The 7,016-nt window shown below is 32.4% G+C and overlaps 1 pseudogene; it reads right to left on the minus strand.

Moving 5' to 3' along the window:
* Positions 1–2,749: 2,749 nt before the first annotated feature.
* LOC113715813 (uncharacterized) lies at positions 2,750–5,286 on the minus strand (annotated as a pseudogene).
* Between the last annotated feature and the right edge of the window lie 1,730 nt (positions 5,287–7,016).

Consider the following 7,016-nt stretch of genomic DNA (forward strand, 5'->3'; position numbering starts at 1 on the left):
AATTAAAACATAATTCATAATTTTCAAAATTGCACTTGTAAAAAAATATTCTACCTTTAGTATTTCGCCCCCTACCTATAAATCCTATCTCCACCACTGTGGTAAAATAGGGAAGGGTATAATACTATGTAAATACATATACTATACAATACATTATGTTGAAATATATTTTTTAAAAAATATGAGGACAATTCAGCATGAAAAAATGCATATAGCAAACGTATGCATATAATTAAATCCATATGTAAATAGTAATAATATATTTGAAAGTTATGGAACTAAAAACACAGATAAATTAACTATGATTTTCAAAAATTATGCTACATCTAATACCAATTTTCAAAGTATTTTTGTGTAGGAGACAATAAATTTATTAAAATTTCATAACTGTCTATATGTGTAAAATATGATGTATGTCACTCTTAGCATATATCTCAATATCCTTACTCAAATTTTAAATTTTTTCAAAAATTGAAGTATAATACATTAAAAATTTATTACTTGTCTTATGAGAGTATTTCAAAGTAAAAGTATTTTTCAGAATATTTTTGAAATGTACTAAACACGAAAGTTTTTTTAACAAAAAATAGTTCATAATGTCCTTCACATTTTGTTAAATAAATTTTTTTCATCCTTCATTTTTAAAATAATAATTTTACGTCCCTTACAAGATTAAAAAGTTAAAATTTGATCCCAAATCAAAATTTTTATCACTTTTTACTCTAAATCTATCACGTGACCTATATATGGTCATTTTTTTAGGGACAAATATGCTAGATCCCATTTGTAGCAATACAAATGACCCAATCCATATTCATTTTTGCCTCTAAAAAGTATGATCTGACTAGAACCATATTTATTTTTTTCCCAAAAATGTGGCATTTGATCCAATCCATATTTATTTTTATCACTAAAAAAGTGGAATTTGATTTTTTTTGTACATAATAAATGACTACATATGGGTCACGTGGTGATTTTAGACTAAAATATAGTTGAAATTTTTGGTTTGGACCAAATTTTGTTAATATGAATTTGTAAGGGATGTAAAGTTATTATTTTAAAAGTGAAGGACAAAAAAATTCATTTGACAAAATATGGGGAACATTTGGAACAACTTTTCCTTCTATGAATGATATTTACAAACATGTGTAATGCGCACATAAATCAAATATTTACTATCTAGGCCTCTTCGTTAGGAAATAGATTAAACCAATTCCAATTGTAGCACTAAACAATGAAGGAAACTATTTAATAATTTATAAAACCCTCTTTTTCCTTTTTGAGTAGTTTCATATTTTTTTTCAACTTTTTTTGTATATCATTTATCTTAATAATTTCAATAATTTAGTTCAATAACTCCAACCCATTTGAGTAATTTCGTTTGACCATTAAAGATAGTTATAATTACTTTTACAAACAAATGTAGTTAGACCTATTATTTTAGTTATTTAAAGCAATGCTTGTTCCAGTTATTAGTAGGCCTATCAATTGGGTTGGGTTAGCCTCAGCTCAGCCTAGTAGACCCTAAATTTATCAGGTCGAACCCTATACACGTGAGATGAGTTGAATTTGTCCCAAAATATTTTGTGCTAATTGGATGGGAGTTAAGTTTGGGCTATACGTGTGTGTGTGTTTATTTATATATATACATCTTTATAATAAATTTGTTATATTTTATTATTATTTATATGGATCCTATATATAATACTTATCTCTTAAATTTTATAAGTAATTCACGTAAAATTATATCCTGTTCAAAAAATGTTACATCGTTGAAAATAATTGTTATTGATAACCATCGATGCCTTGGTCCCATATCCGTGGTCCCTTGGATTACCTTGGATTTGTGAACATTGGAAATCCAATTCTTTTGTTGACAGATATAGTCTAGGAGACTGTGAATGTCATTGATGAATATATAGCCTCTGCTGTTGCGTACAAACTGAAATGCCTTGATCAATAAAATTTCGCATTTGACCTAAAAAAGGGACTCTTTGTCATTAGTGCATTACATTGATATGCCCAAAAAAAAAATTTTTAAAACTCAGTTATCTCTACTAATGAAATTTTAGTTGTAAAAAAATGAATAATGAGATAGAAAAAAAAAATTATGTGGTGGATCATGATTAACACTCTATTATATATTAATAGAAATAACACACAAAAGAATGCAAAGAGTTCAATTTCAAAGAATATATATCTCTTCACCCATAAAATGATCTCCACCTCTAATTTTATACTTCATGTTCTCCGATCATTTTAAATGAATAGCAATTATATGAATTAAAATAAAAAAAGAAAAAAACTTAATACCCAAATGGAAGATAACACCTAAGTTATTAACACCCATAGTTTTTTTTTTTTTTTTGACAACCAATCATTAACACCTAACTGAAATAGCACTATCAATCTTTTACACTCATCATTAAACAAAAAAAAAAACTGAAAAAATTCATTAAAATGGAAGATAAAATCAGGAAATGTGATGAAGGAGAACTTGAACTAAAAAACGAATGAAAATTTTTGCTGAAATGACATCAAAGAGAACATTTACATCACCCAAAGGGAATACACGAAGCCGTGGATATAATACTTAGAAACCATAAAAAGGAAATTACACCTTAGAAATTCAATATCTTAGAAATGTTGTAGTTTGGAAAATATATACACTCCCAAAACGCATGAGATATTACTAGCTACCAATAATAGCACCATATAAATAAGGTCTAAAAACCCCATGCCTTGTGGGTTAGAACTTTTTAGACAGCTTCTCTTTCATTTTCTGAACTGCACCCTTAAGAGTTTCTTCATCTTTGCAAAAGGTAAACCCTTACAAGATTCTTTCCCTCTTCTGGATTGAAGTAAAAGACACTAGTTGGAATTTTGCTACAACGCCAACTTCCTTGATCAGATACTCACAGAAGGCAACATCGTTTTCCAGCCCAAAAGGAGTGTGATCCACCATTACAAAATAAGTTCCACTGGAAGGATAAACTATGAAACCTGCAGCCTTCAATCCATCAACAAGGATCGCTTTCTTCGCCATGTAACTATTCTTTAGCTCCTGATAGTAGGAATCTGGGGCTCTGAGAGCTGTTGCAGCAGCATACTGCATTGGAGTTGATGTTGCAAATGTGAGAAAAGAATGGGCTTGCCTCACTCCCCATGTCAAATGTGGAGGAGCTATTTCCCCACCCAGTCTTCCAACTGGTTAAGGAAAATGTCTTTCCTAACGAATTCGGAGTGACGGTTCTCCCATACATCCCAGGAAGGGAAGCCATAGAAATGTGATCCATTTCGAAAGCCAGCTTGTCATAAACTTTATCAGTAAATGTTAGGAAATAGTAATAACTACAACCACAGAAAATGGCTTTGACGTGAAGAATCATTTTTCTTAAGAAAATTTGTCTCCACTATTCTACTATCAGATTTGCGGCAATTCCCTCTAGGAATAACACAGCCAACCAAAATTTTCACATAGTAGTATGAAGAAATTCTCCCAAAAATGGTTCAAAGAATATTGTTTTGAAAGAAATAGAAGAATAGTAAAACTAGAAGTAAAAGTGAGACTTCTTAACATCTGAACGTCCTTAATTTATAATGTTCAGATACCCCAAAAGAAATGTCATATCTTTTGAAGACATTTTTTTATGAATAGGCACCTTTTAAAATGAATGGACACTAAACGGACATTTAAGAGTTATATCATTAGACGCAGCCCCTAAAAGAAAATCGTTTAGTTAAGAAGAAATTTTAAAACAAAATTAATTTTAATTAATTTTGGTTCTTAAGACTCAAGTGCCAAATTTGTAACCATTAAATTTATATTCTAATTCAATAGTCAACCGGATAAATGTATGTGCAATTTTAAACTTTTCCTCCAAAATTTTCCACCATCCAAATTTATTTGAATAGGTGTGGACTTGATTATAAACCTCTTCTATTCTTCACACACTTTCAATGTGGAATTCATCATTGACTATTTCCTACAGTAAAAACTAGAACGCCATTCTGGATGCACAAAGATACTATCGCCCTAAGTTCTTCTCGAGCGAACATCTTCCCCGTGGGATTATGGGGACTATTGATTAGGATTGCTCGAGTATTCTTGGAGATGATAGACCTGAGCTCATCAAGGGTTACAGAAAAATCTGGAGGCCGTAGAGTTACACTCCATTTTTTAGCACCAGCCATGGACAATGTGGCTTCATACGAGTCATAAAAAGGAGCAAAAAGGATCACTTCATCCTCTGGATCTATTAAGCCTGAAATGGTTGCAGCAATTGCTTACAGCTGAGTTGAGGGTCTGGCACACCATATCCACGAGCATATTGATTTCGCCCGTCTTTAATAGCTTGGATAGCTGCTTCTTTAACAAATTCGGGTCCGTTAAAATTGGGAAAGCCTTGCCCTAGGTTAATAGCTCCATGCTTAACTGCAAGCATGCTCATTTGTGTGAAGACTGTGGTTTTAAACTTCTCCAATCTCTTTGCGACCTGAAGATTCAAGATTAAAATGTATAAAGTTGAAAGATAAAAATAGAATACTGAACTAGATCACATAATAACGACGAATAGGCAATCAATCAGAAATAACAAATCAAATTGACCAACAAAGCAACCCAAAAGGAGGCAAATAATAACGAATACTATGCGATTGAATGAAACAGGAAGTCAACATATTAAGTACAAATAAACCAAATTAATAAATAAATATGATGACGGTAAAAGAACAGGATAGAAAAACTTACTGCAGGCTCCGTTGTCTCATTGATTGGCGATCAGACTTTAGAGTTGTTTTTCTTCTTCTCGGGTTCTTCTATGGTCCTAAGGTTCTTCTAGGGTCTTGGGAGGACCGAGATTGGGGATTGAAAGAGAAACAGCAGAAGTTATTTTAACACAAAAAAATTTATTAACCAAAAATACACAACAATAACAATACTAAATCATATCTTTCACTTACTAATTCACGCCACAATATCTCTCAAAACACTCAAAGACTAGAATTTCTCAAGTATTCTCTTAACCTTCCACTTCAAAGAAACACTGCACTAACACTAGTACATATATATATTTATGTGTGTATGTATATACCTTCAAATATCTCTCAAAACACTCGAAGACTGTAGGTCTTTGAAGAATTTCTCAATTATTCTCTCAAGCTCCCTCTTTAAAGAAAAACCGCACTAGCACTGGTACATATATATAGACCTTCAAGTTGACTAATACAAAAGATTCCGAAACCGAAACTGACATGGGACTCTTCTACTAATGCGTCAACCGACATGAATACAATAAAAGTTTGGTCGGTTTTTTGTGATTAATAAAAGATTGGTAAGTCGAACTTGCTTGGAAAAGAAAGTGTTATCTATTTGATGACTGAAAACTCAATGTTTGATTCTTTTTACAGGAATACAATCATACGATGTTAAAAGTTTAATTGCTTTATCAGAGCAGCACTTAAACTTAGGTTCATGACAGAATAAATCAATCACTTCTTTCTATGCTACGTAAGATTTCTTAGTTATTTGCTTTATATTTGATTTTTTTTGTTGGTTCCGGATAACTGTATTCTTTAACTTGATTATTTATAATTGAATTTATTTTACGAAAAAACAACCAATTTTATGTTAGGAAATTGGCTTAATTTCTTTTAGATAGAGTTCTTGTGTTTGTGTGGAAGTAACTAGTTTCCTAATTGGTTTTAGTTACTTGAAATAGTAGCCAAAAAATATTCTATTTAGTTTAGAATTAGAAGTTATTTCCCATTCTGTACAAGTTTAGGAATTATAATTGGTTTTCTATTGTTATTTGGGTTTTGACCAAATAATGTTCCTTATAAATAGATGGGTTGGCATACTACACAAGAGACACACAAGGAGACACAAGAGCATCATGTAGCCTTATACATGGGATGTGAGAGAGGGTTCTTGGGAGATGAGAGATGGTATACAAGGGTAGGACTTAGGTTCAAATTGTATTCTTGTATAGAGTTTTCCTTTCATAATAAAGAACGAGTTTCTCTCCGTGGATGTAAACTCAATGGTGGAAGCGAACCACGTTAATTTTGTGTGCCATCTATCTTTCATGCTTGTATCTTGTTTACCCTTAAATTCTTGTGTACTTGATATTTCAATAGTTGTATATTCCGTGTTTGGATCATAACAAGTGGTATCAGAGTTTCAAGTTACGAGACTGGGCAATACAGCAAAGTTTGTGGTTGGATTCTAGTTAACTATTGAGATCAAGTAGATTGGTAGCTGTTACTAATTGAACAATTTAATGAGTGGTATCCTTGTTTCAATGGTTTGGCAAAAAACATTGATGGTGAAGGATAGGAAGTCGAAAAGTATGCAGATGCTTGACGGTGTATCTAGGCAGGTGATTCAAAAGTCAAAGAAAATATGGAGTCCAATGTTGATTTTGGACGTGAATCGGTGGAGACTTTCTCACACCTCCAACGGTTGATACTTCATCCCGATGGCTTTTAGATCTTGGTTATGTTTTTAGGTGGTGTGACACGTGTCCCAAAGAAACAAAGAGATCTAATTTCCATGCGCCAGAAGACTCTGACAGTTATGAGTGTTTCGTTTTAGGTGGAGTCTTGGAAACCATACATAGCGAGACAGTTCTGAGGATGGGGAGAAGTATGGTGATTTTACCAATTGATTACCTCAATGGTTAGGGTTAGAGCTCACAGAAGGGGATCCCGTGTTGCAAGTGGTGGTAAGAAAAAATCCTGCAAAGGGAGACAGTGAATTGATGCACCTTCTCGCAAGTCAATAGGAGGTTAGATTCGGAGCAACTACACATGTTCATTTACCGATTGAATCAATTTGGTATCAGGACTGTATTCATTCGGGTGTGTAGTTCAGTACCATATTATTTGGTAGTTGAAGGCAAATGGTTGTTAAAAGAAATTTTCGCCAAGGTGGAGATTTGTTAGGAAATTGGCTTAATTTCTTTTAGGTAGAATTCTTGTTTTGTGTGGAAGTAACTAGTTTTTTAATTGGTTTT

Source organism: Coffea arabica, chromosome 11c (assembly GCF_036785885.1).
Source record: "Coffea arabica cultivar ET-39 chromosome 11c, Coffea Arabica ET-39 HiFi, whole genome shotgun sequence".
Taxonomy (NCBI): Eukaryota; Viridiplantae; Streptophyta; class Magnoliopsida; order Gentianales; family Rubiaceae; genus Coffea; species Coffea arabica.